Consider the following 18,927-nt stretch of genomic DNA (forward strand, 5'->3'; position numbering starts at 1 on the left):
TTTTAATTGTATTATTTGTGGGGTTTATGTGGAGTTTTTAAATATATTTTATATAATCTGGGTATTGATTCCTTGCCAGAAGTGTGGTTTATAAATATTTTCTACAATTCTATAATCTGTTTCTTAACTGTTGGTTGTTTTCAGCACTTTTAATTTGATAGAATGCCATTTGTTTGCATTTAGTTTGCTGCCTGTATTTTGGGGATCCTCCGGAACAAATCTTTCCTCGCTGATATCTTGAAGTGATTTCATGGTTTTAAGCCAAACATTTAGGTCTTTGATCTATTTTGTGTTGATTTTTGTGTATGGTGAGAGGTGTGGCTCTAGTTATTTTCTCAGCATACAATGTGCAGTCTTGTTTAAATTGATTTTTTAATATGCTGGAGGCAAGTAAAAAGCATGGGAAGACAGTATCTAGTTCCATAGCTGGAAGGCCCAGCTTGCCATATTCCTAGTTATCCATGGGCTTTGAATGCTATACTATGAAATCATTGAGTGTAGAAAGCTCTGCTTCTGTGATATAGGATTTTCCTATAAAATAGTTCTAAAGTATGAGGTGTCACCATGAAAATGCACAGGCTGTTCTGGTGCTCTGCTTGGTCTTGTTCACAGAAGCCAGTCTGCAACAGAATAAATGTAATGGAAAATGAAGAATAAGACCCACTAGGAAAGGTACAAAGTGAAGAGTGTTCATAGAGACAGAGACATCTCTATGAATGTGCACTGACAGTAGATTCATTTTGTTCATTAAAGTGCTACCTTCTTGTATGTGTTAATGACACACTGATTTATCATCAACCAGGAATAACTGTTAATGTGGTTTTACCCAGTGGTGAGATTACCAGAAGACAGTCACATATTTTTTTTGGCCATTCTCACAACCAAAGTCATACAATTTAATTTGGTAGACAAGAGGTAGGCATGTAATTTGTGGCCAGAACACTGACTATAGCTCACTATCCCACAGGCAGTGAACTTGAATGTCAGCCTGATGAGCTCTCTCTTGCTTTCTAGGCTAGAGAGCCTCAGGGATTACTGTTGAGAATGGCTTATCATTCTATTCATAGATTGTTATACTTTCATGTAAAGTACATGTTTTCACCGAAGTTTAAATTTTTATTGCTGAGGAGTACACAATGTGTTTGAGTTAATTTTAATTTCCCTTAATTTACCAAGGCTTCTCAACAAATGAGATACCTATTTTGAGCAAATTGATAGTTTTCTACCTATTGTGAAATGTTCTTTAAATAATGATTGGACAGTATTATTTAGTTAAAAGCAGCTACTTTACAAATTATAGTTTAGTTTTACTTTATGGTGCTTGGTTACTCACTTTAGTTTTATCTCGGAAACAATATAGACACGTGTCATCACATCTAAGATTTACACTGGGCTCTGGCAATGTACTGTGGTATTAAGAAGTTATGCATATAGAGCTAGGAGACACGCTTCTTAACCTCATTCTATGAGATACAGGTTTCACACTGTGAGTGTATCTTCCTATTTACTCTCCAAAGAAAAAGACCACAGAAAACACAAGTAAAAATAGTACCAATTGGGTCCCGAGTATCAGTAGCAGCAAGAGGTTTCCTGGTGGAGCTTTGTATCTCTATCCTCACTCAAAGTCTACAAGCCCTTGAACATTCCCTTTTATCTTGATAAAGGAGATTCCCCCCCCCCCAGGGTTCTTTAAGATACTAAGCACTTTTATTACCAAAATAAATTCTCTGGTCACTTGATCCCTTCCTACTGGTGTCTGAGGCCATTTCTAGAGATAAATGCTCTGAAGATAAAGATGATGAGAGGGTTTAGTAGGGAAGACCTTATTCTGAACCTTGATGAAGGTTTAGAGGGCTTTGGGGAGATCAACCCATCTCAAAAGGGATGAGTGCAGAGCCTTGGTGAGAGGCGATTTGGAAGGAAGATTGGTGAGGGCTCTGGGAATCCATTACCAGATAAGGTCTGCAGTCAAACGTGTGGCGAGGAGGCTGGCCGAGTGGGATTTGTGCATGAGGACATGTGTCGAAGTGAGGGGAAACAGGAGAGAAATTTCACATATCCTTCTCTGTGAGGGGATGACTTCATAAAGGAACAATAAATCTAACTGCATGCATATCTAGGACTATGTCTTGCTCCGTAGGACATTCTTGAGAGATTTTCAAGTATGGGTTGAAATTCAGGTCAGAGATTGCAACTACACCCTTATGTCTAAGTGCAGCTAGAAAGAAGTTCTTTTCTTACCATCTTTCTTACAATCACCCTTGGACGTTTTCTCTTTTACTTTGACAGTACTGAGGGCTGGGATTTTAGCTATTAACTTTACTTCTATCTCTCATAAAGTTTGATGGTTAGGAGTCCTCTATCTTAAGCCTTCTGCACCCAAACAAATGTAAGCCTACATCTGACTCAAGGAGCAATATTCCTGTTGCTTTCACAAAGTCTGTGTTGGTTTGTACATCTCAGGAGTGCTTGCAAAATCTCATTACAAGTTTAACTGATATTATAATTTTCAAGGGAATAAAATATGTGAAAAATAGAAAAAAGAAACCAAAATAATATTTTTCATATTATATAGGCAAAACAAACAGCTAACAGGGCTATTTTGCAGCAGGAATTTATGCAATAATTCAGTTTATGTTTAATTTCCTCTGAGAGACTATATTTTGTACATGAAAGATATGAAGAGTTTGGATTTTTCCCAAAAAATGTTCGATGGTCTCTTCTACATTTTAGGTAGTTCTCTAGGGAAAGAAGAGAGAACAGTGAAAACTAAAGATAATCCCCAATATGAATTCCAGGAAAGGAGACAGGCAAAACACACACCAACTAATACACGGACAACAGGTTTTAGAAAGAAAAGGCTATGAAAAATATACGAAGAGTTATTTTAAATTAGGGTTTCAGAATGATAGATTTAATTTGGGGAGGATTATAAACAAACAAGTAAGTTATAAATTGAGCCAGACAAAAATATGTTAGCAGCATCAGAATTCCAACTGTAAATAAAGTGCAAAGAGATAAAGGCAGAGATAAAGGTGTTGTTCAAGGTGCATAAAGGACAATTCGACTGGTTTACTTGGAAGAGGAGTGAGGTGGAAAATGCGATTGGAGACAAGTTATAAGTATTTCTGATCCAAGAAGGGTTATCCAGATTTTATTCCTGGTACAATAGGATTTATGCAGGGAATAAGATGCTAATTATTCACCCTTTGTAGTAACATTTTCAGTTGTATGCATTTGCATTTCAATTTTACAAGGCCCGAAAGCTTCTATATTATAGAACTTCTAGCATAGAAATAACTGTACAAACTCAGGTATATTGAAATATTCAGGTAAGAAAGTGAAATGGGCCCTATTGCTTGCCAGTGTGAGCTTGTACTTCACTGTATAATTGTTGACTCAATGAGAGATCGTTCTCCTCTGCCAGGCCAAGCCACACCACAGCACAGGGACAAGTCAAGCAGAACATTCTTTTACTGAATGATGAATTGTTGACAAACTCTTCACACACATACACCTGAGTTTTAAAATGGATATTTTAAACACCATAACATACATGAGACTATGGAATAAAATACACTTTGTACTGTGAGGGTCAGAAACTATAAAATACCTCAGGATTTCCATTTGATTTCACTTCACTTAGATGGACTCTAGTACAGTTCCCATCAAAATACACTCTGCTTTTTGACTAAATAATGTTTCTTTGGGGCACTGGGTGGGAGTTGACATCTGACAACATGAATGTGAAGAATGAGGATTTTGGTTTCAAAGCTAAGCTGTGTGAAGAGACTGCCAGGTCTGTTTTTACAGGTTCCTTTGATGAGGGTGTGTGTGCTCCCAGACTGCTGACAGAACAGCTACATGACTTCTGAGTAGGAAGGGTGGTCTATGTCCAGTTCTCTAAGTTCTCACAGCTCAGTTAGGGAGAGCAGAGGGGAGTCAATCCCTGGAAGACTTCTCTGCCTGACTTCCTAAGAACCTTGAGTTTAAAACATTAAAGAAAGAAAGTGACTATTTCTTTTAAACTTTCACTTTATTCTTAGCAATGAACTCCAGTGAAATACTAAAGATAGAAAGTACACAATAAATAATATTTTGTAAATAATCTTTCCTAAACTTCACCTTATAATTAGAGGTGGTGTGTGTGTGTGTGTGTGTGTGTGTGTGTGTGTGTGTGTGTGTGTGTGTGTGTGTGAATTTTAGTTACTCTTCTCACTGCTTTACCTGACAGAAACAACCATTAAAAGTATTTATTTTGGGTTTTGGTTGAAAATGTAATTGATTTTGTATCAGGGAGGGCAGAGGGATGGTTCTCAAGTACTATTGCATATAAAGTCAGGAGGCAGAAAGGTAAACACTGGTGCTCAGTTGCTTTCTTCTTTTGCCCTTTATATTCAGTCTAGAAGCCCAGGTCATGGAATAGTGCCACCAATGTTCAGGATGGATCTTCCTACCTTGGGTAAACCTCTCTGGAAACATTCTCACAGTCACATTTCATAAAGGCATGTCTCCTGAGTAATTATAAGTCTTATCAAGCCAACAGTGAAGATTAACCGCCACAAGTCTACCTCTTGCCAACTTGACACCAAAACATACACACACCCTTTTAAGTTATGGCATCCCATTACTGACCCCCAAAGTCCCATGATCATCTCAGAGTAAAAAGTGCATTGATTTACCTACAAAACTCGACATAGTTTTAACAGTTTCAACACTATTCGAAAAACAAAAGTCACTCTAAGAGTCAAGAAAAACTCTTGTAAAATGACAAAGTCACACACTTCCAATGTTTAATGACACAGAGCAAGCATTCCCATTATCCGAGGCAGGGCTGGGAAATAGCAAAGAAATAATTCACCAAACAAAACAGAAAGCCAGCAGGGCAAGAAGCAGTGGTGGCACACGCCTTTAATCCCAGCACTCAGGATGCAGAGGCAGGCCAATCTCTGTGAGTTTGAGGCCAGTCTGGCCTACAGAGCTAGTTCCATGACAGGCTCCAAAGCTAGAGAGAACCCCGGTCTTGAAAAACAAACAAACAAAAAACAAAAAGAGGAAGAAAGAAAGAAAGAAACAAAGAAAGAAAGAAAGAAAGGAAGGAAGGAAGAAGGAAGAAAGAAGGAAAGAAAGAAAGAAAGGAAGGAAGAAAAGAAAAGAAAACATTGTAGCTCCATATTTAGTGCTGGGGACTTGTAGCCTGTATCATCTGGCCTCCAGCAAGCTTAAGCAACCCTGCCTCTTTAGTTCTAGAACCTGCCACAAACACAGCCTCTCTCTTGGCTTGTCTTAACTCTATGCTTTCAGTTTTACTGCTTCAAAAATTCAATGATCCAATAAAAACCTTGTGATAGGACTTCATTGCCTAAATTTCTTTCAGATATTGTCTTCCACACTTCTACCAGAATGGCCCCTTGAACTCTGCTTACATTATGCTAGGGTTCCTCTGGCCTCCATTTTAAAACTCTTCCATATTACTTGTACAAGTTCTACAAACCACATGATAAGGCAGTCAGAGCAACTGACTTGAGCCCTACTCACTAAGAAGTTTCTGCTTTTCTGACTGCTGTGACCAAACAGCTGAGAAAAGCAACTTAAAGAAATGTCAACTTTGACTCATGACTTTAGGTACAGCTCCCACAAAACAGGGAAGTTACTGCAGCATGAGAATGAGGTAGCACGTCACATGGCATCAGTAGTTAGGAAGCAGAGGGAGATGGATCCTGCTACTCAGATTGCTTTTTCTCCTCTTCCTTTTATTAGGTCTATGGCACCAGCACGTGGAATGGTACTTCTTGCATTCAAGGTAAGTCTTCCCTTCTCTACTAATCTTCTCCAGAAATATCTTCAGACAATCACGGGGGTATATGTTCTAGGCAATTCAAGCCAACAAAGGTCAACTCTTACAATTATATGGTCAATTTCCATGGATATCTTTTGTTAAATTACCGTATATATTGAATTAACAAACACCGAGTCATTTGATTATTCAGACAAATGTTGGGCTAGGGTCTCATAAGGCTTAGTCATAAAATTTATCAGTCACTCAGTGCATAATCTTGTTTTGTGTTTGTATACCTCATGCAAAATGTGCTGTTGATTCGAGAATAGTGAACCCATAATCAGTAGTGTTGAAACTCCTGTTTGAATGAAGATGCTCTGATACATGTATCTACCTCTGTTTGCTGCAGGATAGCCTTTTTCTCCACTTACGACCCACAGATAATATTTTGTCACTAGTCCTGGGTTCCAATTTAAATAGTGAAATCATTTGGAGCCCCCCAATGCAAAAGCAAACCAACAAAAACATAATCACAAGACAAAACAGAAAGATAAGAAAAAAAATCAACAACAGCAAATAACCTCTGAAAGAGAGCTGCTTACATTAAGAGCTAAAACAAGAATAACAAATGGTAATTTGCAGACCTCACTGGCAGCACAACTATGAAGGGATTTCATTTTTTACTACCTGCATCCCTGCAAATGAGCACCAAGTGCCCTTGAGGTTGGTTTTGGAGTTAAAAGTTTAGTGAGTAGATGAATTAAAATATAGAGTATCTGAATAATGAGGATGGAAAGCACTTAAAATATACACATATTTGTATCCAGTTAACCCATTAATGGCAGCAGGAAAAAAACCTTATCATTTTCAAAGAGTAGTAACGCTAATGATGGTGTACACACATTCTGAGGTGAGTTTTTAATCTTTAATTGGAAAGTGGCATGCTACTCTCCTTAGTACATGTGGAGATTGTCAAGTGATTCATGAAGGGAAATCTACACAATGTTTGTTCTCATCAACAAATACTCAGAAAATTCGACCTTTCTCTTTTTTTTTTTTCTGGGAGACATTCAGAAATGTCTCAAATACATTTTATGGCAGAAAATAGGAACATACTGATTTTTGAATCTTCAGACACAGATGTTGCTCGAACTGTAACAAATTGAAGAAAACTTGTTTGTTTTACTTGGTGGTTATTTCACCTCTTGAAACATGAATATGACTTCATTCTCCATAAATCAATAAATCTTGAGTTGGTAATTTCTTTGTTTTGTAGAAAGGAAATTACATCATAATAGTAGTCTTGGAATAAATAAGATCAGCTCATTCCCTAATGTCAGCATTGAAACCACAAATTGAATGTCAAGACCCTAAATTGTTATTTTCATTTAATTTTAAAAGTATGGAAAAAATTCAAAATGATTCAAACCAAAAAGAAAAAAATCTGAATCTAGAAAAATATATATATTTAGTTATTCTTTCTTTCTCTCTTCTTTTTCTTTTTTCTTTTTTTTTAAATCAGGACAACACATGAGAAAATCCTTAGGAAGAAAGAAGTTGGCAAAAACGTGATTTTTGACTTGCTAACGAGTGGGGTTCAGCTAGCACAATGTTAATACAGCTTTTCTGACCTAAAGCTTCCTAAGTCTCCATTACAAAACACCTATATTCTTTTGATTTTGCAGAATATACCTTTCGGGATTTTCTTGGGAACAGAAAGGAGTAGCAGAAAATCCTAGAGCCAATAACAATGACACTGGAATTGATGCAATTTAACACAGAAGCAGGATAGTTTAGATAATCTAAAATGTTTTTCCAATGATAAATTCCTAAAATGTTTAAACTCTGCTTATACAAATACATGTACATGTTTGTACTGTGCTGGTGAACTCATACATTATTTTTTTCCAGAAAATATACTTAGAAACAAAGTTTTATTCAAAGTAATATTTTACATGAAGACAATGTCAAACAATTATTTTTATCTTTTTAGCTTAATTTTTAATTTTATAAAATTTATTTTAAAAATCTTGCAAATAATGCCACACACCAAAATGAATCAAATCAAATTCTGTCCAACTCTGTGAACTATAATTTAGAATAGGCATCTGGAACAAAGGTGTGGAGCTTCACAGTAAATTTTATACTTTCTGTGTCAAACATATTTTGTGAACTTATCCAACACCAAAACCAAAATAATCTGTGATGTAAAAACAATTAGATTGATATATTGCCTGTCAAATCCCATAAACTTAGCTTTAGAAATATAGTAGACTCTTTATTCTTGAAATGTATAAAAAAAACTTTAATCAGTTTTAAAAAGTCATATTTCTAATACACATCACTGGTGTTTTACCATATAATATACCTATTATTGAAATATGGCCAAGACACACAGGGGTGGGCCTAGGCCCTATCCCAAAGGATATGATAGACTCTGATGACCCCCTATGGAAGGCCTCACCATCCCTGGTGAGCAGAAAGGATATGTGATAGGTAGGGTTTTAGTTGGGGGCGGGGTGGTAGGGGAGGAGGGGAGGGAGAGGGAACTGGGATTGACATGTAAAACAATCTTGTTTCTAATTCAAATATTTCATATGAAGTTAAAAAATTAAGAGTATTTGTTTTATTTTTTAGATGTTCAAAGAATTCAATTTGGAACTTAAATTTCACAAATTTTATTTAAACATGAGTGAAAATCATACTTTAGGAAGCTATGTAAAGATATTTTATATAGTTATGAACTTCTGCTATGTTTATCATTATGCCCTTAAAAATATATCACTATTTCTTTGGTGTGTTTCAATCTTTCTTTTACAGAAGTTGTAAAACTATGTTTGCATGCCAGACAACATCTGTCAATAAGTATTTCATTATGAATATTATAGCCATAAAATTTCTTGAGAATATAAATGTGTACTATCTTTTGTTAAACTCATTGTTGCAGAAAAATTATTTAAAATAAGAAAATGTTATCAAACAGTGAAATAGTTTTAGATTTACATCACACAGTAAATGAAGCAACATGGTCAAAACATTTCAACTACTCAAAAGTTTATGGAAAACTAGGCTTGTAATTTTTTGCATACAGTTAGGTATACTTGCCCTGTAATTATCCCTGTAATTATCCCACTGACATCTGCAATAGTAGCCTGAGGAATTCATGCATACCAAAAATTATCCTGCAAAGCATGTCACACCTGATTGACACATCATGTTGACTTCTTTGCCATCATAGCCTGAGGTGAGTAGTGAACAGTAACTCCATATTCCTACCCAATGCATTAACTTTTTGTGTCAGTTATCTTGAAAGCTGCCCTTGAAAGATAGCTGTTACTTACATAAGAAAATAGGTGATAAAAGGATGGTGAACAGAGGTAGTCTTCAAGAAACCTGTTTATTCCATGTGTGTTGTATACACAAGAGAGACCTCAAGGAAGTCAGTAGGATCTGTGTTCCCAGTAAAGCTACCTCTAATGCAATTGCTAATATAGTTTTGGTTTTCTTCAATTATTAGATGCACACAGACACACAGTATAGTTGTTTGCCTGTATGTATGTCTGTATACCACTAGCATACCTAGTTCCCAAGGAGACCAGAAGAGCATGCTAGATCCCTGTGAACTGAATCTGTGGACAGTTATGAGTTGTCAATTGGGTGCTGGATATTGAACCTGGGTTCTCTGGAAGATCATCCAGTACTCTTAACCTCAAAGTCATATATTTAGAGTTTTCTTTTTTATTTGAGCTAGGATGTTTCTAGGTTTTTAAAGTTACCAGAAATTAAATTATTTAAACAAATATCCACAACTGGTATTCAGTACAGCAGAGGAAGACTTTGGAAAGATCATACCAATTTCTTCTTTCTTTTCAGAAACAATGTGACACACTTCATACTAAATTAATAGTAAAAGAAATTATAGTTGCTACTTTTCTTTTTGTTTATTTTTGAAATTGTAATATGATTACAACATTTCTCCATTCCCTTTCTTCCCTTCAAACCCTCCCATATACCTCCCCCTGCTCTCCTTCAAATCCATGGCCTCTTTTTACATTAATTGTTACTGCATGAATCTATATAGTGTATGCACATATATATCCTTATTATAACATGTTGAATCCATATAATGTTACTTGTATATATGTTTTCACGACTGATGGTTTTGCACTGAACAACCAATGGTATGCTCCTCCCTGGGGAGGATCACTTCTATCACTCCCAGCTTCCCACAGTTGCCTTTAGTTCTTTATTCAGAGTTGAGGGCCTCATGGGCTCCCCGATCCCATCCAGTTTGGCATGCTCATTGGTTTTCTGTGTTAATCAACAGCAGTTCTCTAATTATACTTAAGATGCAATGAACAAGAAGGACACCATGCCTAGCACTGGAATCTAGCCAACTACTCAGTGCTAGTAAAATCATAGTTATTGGAGGAGACTCTTCAACCACTGATTTACTAAACCAGAATAATTCCTAACAATAATCTATAAACATTTGCCCTTATACCCAGCTAACTTCAGTCTTCACTAGACATCAAGGAAATGTCTCTTTGCAATAGACAGAGACCATTGCAGGAAACCACAATCAATCAAAATGCATAGCTGTGGAGCCCAGTCCAAAAGGCTGCATCTGTAAAACACTCCTACACTTAAGACTCAGGGAACATTACAGATAAGGGGTAGAAATATTTAAGATACAGAAGATCAAGGACTTTGCTGTGAGATTGTGTCTTCTACTAACAACATAAGATGTACCCATAAAGTCCACTAACATGACTGTTCAAAATCTACTTCTTTTCAAATTCTTTTTCTCTTAAAGAATGTTTATTATTTTCAGAAAAGACATTAAATTTTAGTACAATAAGTGTAAATTAAAGAAATTGAAAATGTGACTTCATTTTTAACAAAATGCATTTAATATTTTTGAGAAAATATACAATTTTATAAGACCAAAAATGCCTGGAAGATGTCTTAAATTGTTCCATAGATCGTGTATCTAATTTTCTAAACAAACAGGTAGTAATTTTTAGGATAACTATATAAACAGGAATATATTAAGGCTCTAGACCAAAGACTGATAAGAAAGATGAATCATTTAGTTGTGCTTTATAAATACTCAAACAATAACAGCACACTAGTCATTTGTAGATTTGTTAAAAAAATACACTTGTTTTTACATTATTTTTTGGGAGGGAGAACTTCATACATGAGTGCCGTATCCACATCATTCCTGTCCTCTCCTTTCTCAAGATCCTTCTCCCCCTCCTTATGAAATTCATGTCTTCTTTAATACACACACACACACACACACACACACACACACACACACACACACACACCCTGCTAAATCCATTTAGTATTTCTGGTATGTATATGTTTCCAGAGGTGACTACTTCAAATGGGACAGTTTCTATTGGGGCTCATCCCTGAAGAAAACTGGTTTTCTCACTCAGCAGCCACTGACTATATGCAACCATTCATTCAGAGTAGTGGTTCTCAACATGTGGGTCGAGAGATTTTTGGGGTAATATCAGATATCCTGCATATCAGATATTTACATTACAATTCAAAAAATAACAAAGTTGTAGTTATGTAGTAGCAACCAGGTAATTTTGTGGTTGAAGGTCACCACAACATAAGTAACTGTTTTAAAGGATCATAGCATTAGGAAGGTTGATCTAGAAGAAAGACCTTGGAGAACTTCTCCCACTCATGTTGGTATGACAACTGCCCGCTCTTTTGTCATGTTGCCTGAACTTTGAAAATGTATCAGTGAAGGTTGGACACCCCATGAACACTTACTGTCTGCATTTTGACTAGTTATGGATCTCTGTAGTAGTCTCCAACTGCTGAAAAAATAAATTTCTTTGATTAGAGGTGAAAGATACACTTACCTGTAGACATAAGGACAAGTATTTACAATACAGTTGGACATTACATTCGTTTAGGGAAATGGTTGTATTAGGTTTTCCTTTAGGGTCTAAATGACATCTCCAACCACAAGTAATTGGTTAGGGTTACAGCACAGGCATGAATTTCCTTCCATTGAGTGTGCTTCAAGTCCAGTTAGATAGCTGTTTGTTACCCCCAAGATAAAAGTGCCAGTATCACAGCATTGGGTATGATTTCTTGCCTGGATAGTCATTGCTGTGGTTCGTGGGCCATTGATTACCCCCTTCCACAGCAGTTTGAATAGTACCTTCTGATACTATGAAAACCAGTCTTTGATGCTGGTTCCAGCTTGATCCTTTAAAGTCCTGTATCTGAAATGTGTGGTGTTACCACCATTTGGATCTTATCTAACCAAGGTTGTTAAAGACCTATGTGATGAAAAATTTTAATCTTTGAAGAAAGAGATTGAAAAAGGCACTAGACCTCCCATGCTCATCAACTGGTAGAATTCATACTATGAAAATAATCATTCTACCCAAAGCAATTTACAACCAATGCAATGCCAACCAAAATACCCATGACATTCTTCACAGAAATAGAAAATATTCTAAAACTCACCTAGAACCACAGAAGATCTCAGATATAGAAAATTCTGAGTTAAAGTGTTAATACTAGAGGAATCGACAGATCTAATTTCAAGCTACATTACAGAACTATAGTAGTAAAAACAGTATGACACTGGCACAAAACAGACATGCAGACCAATGGAAACAAAATAAAAGACCAAATTATGAGGACACAAAATCACAGCCATCTGGTATTTGACAAAGCTGCCAAAAATACACATTGAATGATTCTATATTTAGAATCTTAAACAAGTGGTGCTAGGGAAACTGGATGTTCCCATGTAGAAGAATGAAACTTGAACCACATCAATTGCTCCACACCAAAGTCAGCTCCAAATGAACCAAAGACCTCAGTGTGAAACCTGAAATGCTGAAAGTGCTAGAAGAAAATCATGCCCTGTATCCTACTAGGTACAAGTGTGGGAAAGAACTTGGTGAATGGGACTCCATTTTCTCAGGAATTAAAGTCAATGGTTGACTAATGTGATCTCATAAAACTAAAAAGCTTCTATACAGCAAAGGAAATAATCAGTTCAGTAAAGAGGAAGGTCACAGAGTGGGAAAGAATCTTTCCCAGACACACATCAGATAGAAGATTTATATACAGAATGTACAAAGAACTCAAAAAACAAAGAATGAGGAAAACAAATGACCCAGTTTAAAAATGGGCTACGAGGCAGGCAAGTGTGGGAAACAATTAAAATATTTTACTTAGTTGCAACACTTATGAACCATAATGATTACCAGCATGGCAAGATATGCATAAACCTGTAAGAAATGGCACACACATGTTAGTGGCAACCAATAGCTGTCAAATTGGAGTTAACAGGAGAAAAACCGTACCTGGAATCCTGGTCAACTTCCCCGAGCCAGTGAGACCATAGACCTTAGAAAAGGATTTACTACCACCACTTTGCTAGACCTGTATAATTCTTATTAAATTCGAAATCTTATCCTTATACCCAAGACAAAGGTAGCTACAAATGTTCACAAAGAAGCTTGTCATTACAGCAAATGGAAGGTAGCGCAAAAAACCACTGCTGAACACAATGCAGAGATCAATGGATCTGGAGTGTCCAGCCTTGGTAGAAGACACATCTGTATCACAGCTTCAGTACCAAGAGCTTAGGGAACATTGTGGAAGAGGAGACTGAGAAAGATTTTGAGAGGCAACATATCAGGAAGTCTGCAGTGAAGCAGTCTGTCCTAAAAAAATGGCTGAATGAACAAGACTGGAATGATCATGGTATCAATAAACACATTGACATGGAAGGTGGGGAATTCCAAATGGTTCCATCCCTAGACAAAGAACTATAGACAACTGCTGGCTGCTGGAAGAAGAGTTAGCCTCTCTCCAGCATGAGCCCCTTTACTGGTTGTCCAACACAGAGCAGTCAGCCTCAAAACCATGTACACACAAACAAAATGGGATCAGCAAGTTTTATATGTAAACACACTCAAATGCTAGTTATAATCAAAGTGAAAAGAACAGGTATTGGGGAAAAGGAGTCAAATGCAGAGACCAAGAGAAAAGTAAATTGAATGAAAGCAATTTAATAAAGCTAAAGATAGGGGTTGATTTATGCTCCAGGCAAATGAATATGAAGAACTCTATGAGTCCAATTTAGGATTATCCAACCTCTGTTTTAGACAACGTAACATAATACTGAATGGCCATCCTTGAAAACATACATACAGAAACAATGACTTACATACATATCAAATATAATGAAAAAAAGAAATTATCAACTTGAGAGTGGGGTAACTTGGGAGGGATTGGAAGGATGGAAATGTATTGCATAAAAATACTTAAAATTTATTATAAGAAACTCAAAATACAGAAACTGAGGGTATTTTAAAAATTAAAATAAAAATGGGCAACAGATCTGAACTCTCAAGAAAAGAGAGAAAAGAAATAAAAATTGCTAATAAATATCTTTAAAAGTATTCAACATCCTTAGCAATTAGGAAAATGCAAATTAAGACTACTCTGAGATGTACTCCTTCTCCAGTCAGAATGGCTAAGATTAAGAAAATAACTGTAAAACAAATGCTGGCAAGGTTTTGCAAAAAGAGGAACCCTTATCACCATTAGTAGGATTGCAAATTGGTGCAGCCACTATGGAAATTAGTGTAAAGAATCCTCAAAAGGCTAAAAGTGCATCTACTGTCTGTATGACCCTGCTGTCTCACTCCCTGGTGTATGTGCAAAGGACTCGATTCTACTCCACAGATCCTTGCTCAGCCATAGTGGTAATCACTCTATCCACAACAGTTAAAAGAAAACAACCTGTATGTCCTTCTACAGATGGATGGATAATGAAAGTATGCTACACATATGCTATGGAATACTATTTAGCTGTAAAGGAAAATGAAATTAAAATTTCAGGTAAATGGATGGAACTGGAAAATATTATAGTGAGTGAGGTAACTCAGACTCAAAAGGACAAGCACCACATGTTTTCTCTTACTTGTGGGCTTGTGTATCTTAGCGCTGAATCTTTAGATCTGGGTAATATAATCTCAAGTAAGTTCAGAAGCCAGGGAATTGGGAAGGAATCCCACCCTAGCGAAGTGGGGGAGAAGGAGCCCTATAGAGGATGGCAGCAGGAGACAAGTGCTATGAAAGGGGCAGTGGGAAAGACGGGCGAGAGATTCAGGAATTTTAAGGTTTCTCTAGTGGGGTCAGGCAGCCTTTATTCGCTGTTTATTCTATATGTATTAGTACTCACTGAATGTTACAATTAAGTGGATAATTATGACAGTGTTGCATGTTTCCATGTACATAGTTCTCTCTTGCAGGATTTTAAAAAATATTTTTTAAATTATTTGAGATTATAACTACACAATTTCCTCTTTTGCTTTCCTCTCTTCAAACCCTCCTATATATTGTTCCTGGTTCTCTTTAAAAGTTTTGTTCTCTTTTTTTCTTTGATTGTTGTTACGTATATGTTTGTATGTATTATGTATGTATGTGTATACACAGATGCATGTTCACACACACATACACACATTCTTAAATACACGAATACAACTTGTCCAGTCTGCTTGTGTGTGTGTTTTCAGCACTATGCTAGGTTGTCCAAAAGAGCCTGAATCAGCCTGGGTTGGAGTCATAGATTTCTTCATATTCATCTGCCTTGAGCTTAAACCAACTCTGATCTCTAGTTTTATGAACTTTTTTCATTCAATTTACTTTTCTCTTGACATCTTCATTTGACTCCTTTCCCCCAACACCTGTCCCTTTCATCTCAAGCTTATAGCTAGCAATTTGAGTAAGTTATTGTGATGTTTAGCTTTAGATTTAACATTAAACTTTTGTTATTGGTGAGTCTCATCAATAGGTTTGAAATATAATTTCAAATGTTACTTGAAGGAAATCCCAATGATGGCTTCTTTTGCTTAATGAGAAAAACAACCAGTCACTTGGTTTTAAGTGAAGTAAAAATTTCAGAATAACACCTCTATAAATTCTGGACTAGTTAGCTGAGGAAAACACATGTGTTAAATTTTCTCTATTTAAATCTTGGCTGACAAGAATGTGCCGGTCTTTAGGAAGGATCAAATTGACTCCATCTTCTGCCATTAATTAGCTTTCACTTTATGTAATTATTGAAACCAACCACTCTTTGTGGAATTATGTGCTGAATGTAAAGCATAACTGCATCAGCACTCCAAACTTACTCCTGGGAAAGAGAAGCACGAATAACATTTTTGAGCATATAGTAAGCTGATATTTTTACACCATCTTAACTTTCTAGCAATCCATAGCTCCACTTTTTATAATATTATTGTAATTACTACTCCACATTTCACATAAAGACATGCCAGACAACTTCCTTAAACGCTAGAAGTAAGAACTAGGGTAAGACTTTTCTGGTTCATTTTTCATAAACCACTAACCTCCCGTTTACTCTATAAGCAGCAAGCTCCTTTATCATGCTTTCGAACAGCTAATCATGCAACTATTAACAGCAGAGGTTACATCAAAAAGTCAGGCGACTTCCATTAAAAACAACTGACGGTGTGACAGTACTCTTAAAAGTGATTGCTGTAATGTTCAGGAAGTAAGTCAGTATTTGTAAAGATATTGAAAATAACTGTAAAAAACAATACAAAGTTTTATATCCTAGACATCTTATTTTATGGTCCTGGGGAGCAAATCTAGAGCTATGCACATGTTGACATTCTGTCACTGAGCCCCAACCTAGCCCTACTACAGCATTTTATAAACTGACAAACTACAATGACTTTATAAACTGAACAGAGACACATCTCTCAGTGCAGAAAGCTAGCATATCTCATGAATAAGTAGCATTTGCTGAAACATGAATTTGGGCTAGATGATTTAGGCAAAATGTAGGATTCTGCAGTGGTTACTGAGGATAGCTCACTTACATAAAAGATTCCTTTAGCCAACGCTGATTTTTTAAAATAATGGGTCAGCCGGGTCTTGGCCAGACTTTTCTGTCCTTGAGTTAATTGATATGATGTAATTGATTTCCTCGCCAGAAGCCAAGATTATTTCCAAGTCAGAACAAAGACTCATGGTCTTTTCCAAAGCAATTTAAATTGTTTTAAGCTTTCTCAGTGCAGTATGGATTGGGAGCTTTGGATTTCCCGTATTAAGTTTGTAATTATCTCCACTTGTATATCTAAAACATGTCTTTCCTGAGTCATAGGTGTTTCCTTTCTAAAACACAAAAAACCCAACCCCCCAATAAACAAATATCCAAAACAAACTAAAAACAACAACAACAAAAGAAACCCACAAAAGTGAGTTCACTCTCAAATGAATGCCTGTTTGATCTTTACAATTATTGAAGGAAGAATTACTGAGAAAGGGAAGAGAAAGGGAAGATAGTAGTTAGGGGTGGAGAAAAAGAAGTAAAAGAGGCATGCATATCAGAGATGAAAGTGGAGTATCAGGTATGCTTCAAATCTGGTTTACCCGTGGATCCAGGATTTTTTCCCCAACAAAATAAGCACATAAACACTTTACTAAAATGTTAACTTTCCATGAAGTAAAAATATTTTACTAATTTTAGCAGCTACCATCAGAATGATGTGGCTTAACATTCACAGAAAGTATTGTGAGTGTGGACAGACAATATGAAAGCCAGTTTTTATAAACAATACATTTGATTAACCAAAGTTCAACTTCCTAACCAGACCCTGTGTGTGTCTGTGTGTGTGTGTGTGTGTGTGTGTGTGTGTGTGTGTGTGTGTGTGTGTGTGTGTGTGTGTGTGTACAGTGTGGGTGCATACCCAGGTATGATTGCACAGTTCAGAAGGTGATTGTTGCATGTCTGTTTTTGAGTCAGGGTCTCTCAACATACATGAATCAGCTTGCTAGTTACACAAGGCAGGCAGTCCAGAAAGCTCCCCGGATCTAGCTGGCTATGTCCTCCTATCTAGGGTTATAAGCACATGTCTAGCTTTTATCAACTCAGATCTTCTAGCTTTTACAGCAAGTGCTTCTAAACCTAAAGAGCCACCCCCCTCCAAGGCCCAGCCTTGCTATTAGTCAACTTAGCATTACAAAAAACTTCTGGATGATTCTGATCATCCTCATAGTCAGATTGAACCATAACCAAGGAAGCTACCTCAGTGTATTTTTAACAGCATGAACAGAACCTGCACCTTGGAGGGTACTCTGTAATCAAAAAAGCATGAAGTGCTTGCAGCATCTGAACCAGAACTCACTTGAGTCTTATTTTCAGGTGTTCAAGAGACCAATGTAATATGAAGATTATAAGAAATGGAAAAAGTGAAATGTGCCTCAGAGTTTTGGATGGACTTTTGGCATGTGATGGATGAATGGAGACAGGAAGCCAAGGAGCTTTTAAGTGAAAACTGGAACCTCAGCCAGGATCTTGGAAAGCCAATAAGTGAAAACATCAGCATGTTTTAAAAAGATTAAAACAAATCACAGTGTAAAGATAACTCTGGGGATAAGATTTCACTGATAGCCAGTGAGAACATGGGTTAGACATGTTCTGAATGACCAAATGAAGAAAAAGAAGGGGAATGTTTGGAAATGCATTATCATGCATTTGCTACAACACTGTAATTTTGTAATTGATAGAAACCACACTGTTTATCTCCTAAGGATTATGATTTTGTTCTCTTGTCTATTAAATTGAAGTAAAATCTTTAATATGCAAATAAGACCTGTGTGATCTCTCTGGCTGTGACCTGCTTTCTTGATACTCCACTTAGCAATGACTGCATCATTTCTCCATTGTCTTCCTCAGTGCTCACTGTAGAACCTGTCTTTGCCCAGCTCTCTGCACACTCTTGTGAACAGCAGTACTTCTATTTTCTGTGTTTGACTATTTATTTCTGTATTATTACTACATACCACTTGAGATCTCTTGCATGGACCTTCCCTTGATTCTTCTAAAACAAATCATCTCTTCTCTTCTATTTGATTGCAAGATGTTGGTTTCTGATTATAGCAGTTTTGAGACGATCCTGGCATAGTTAGCCCTGACATACTTGTGCCGCTGTCAAGTTTTCAATTGCCTATATTTTGTTTAAAGCATTAATTGTCTTGTTTATCTCTCCAGCCTCAGATTCTTAGCAAGCATGTCTCACTAATTTTTACTTCATTTGATGTGGAAGATTTTT

At 36.5% G+C, this 18,927-nt stretch overlaps 1 long non-coding RNA gene across 4 annotated transcripts in view; it reads left to right on the top strand.

The window, feature by feature from the left end:
• LOC107978100 overlaps positions 1–18,536 on the top strand; it is a 68,718-nt gene extending 50,182 nt beyond the window's left edge. For 2 of the 4 annotated variants that reach the window (XR_004769646.1, XR_004769645.1), the window contains 2 exons: positions 5,761–5,803; positions 18,018–18,536. This is a non-coding gene — a long non-coding RNA (uncharacterized LOC107978100). The remainder of the gene's footprint in view (positions 1–5,760; positions 5,804–18,017) is intronic. The other 2 variants (XR_004769647.1, XR_003484600.2) reach the window with 2 other exon arrangements.
• The last annotated feature ends 391 nt before the right edge of the window (positions 18,537–18,927 follow it).

This window comes from Cricetulus griseus, chromosome 4 (assembly GCF_003668045.3).
Source record: "Cricetulus griseus strain 17A/GY chromosome 4, alternate assembly CriGri-PICRH-1.0, whole genome shotgun sequence".
NCBI classification, from domain to species: domain Eukaryota; kingdom Metazoa; phylum Chordata; class Mammalia; order Rodentia; family Cricetidae; genus Cricetulus; species Cricetulus griseus.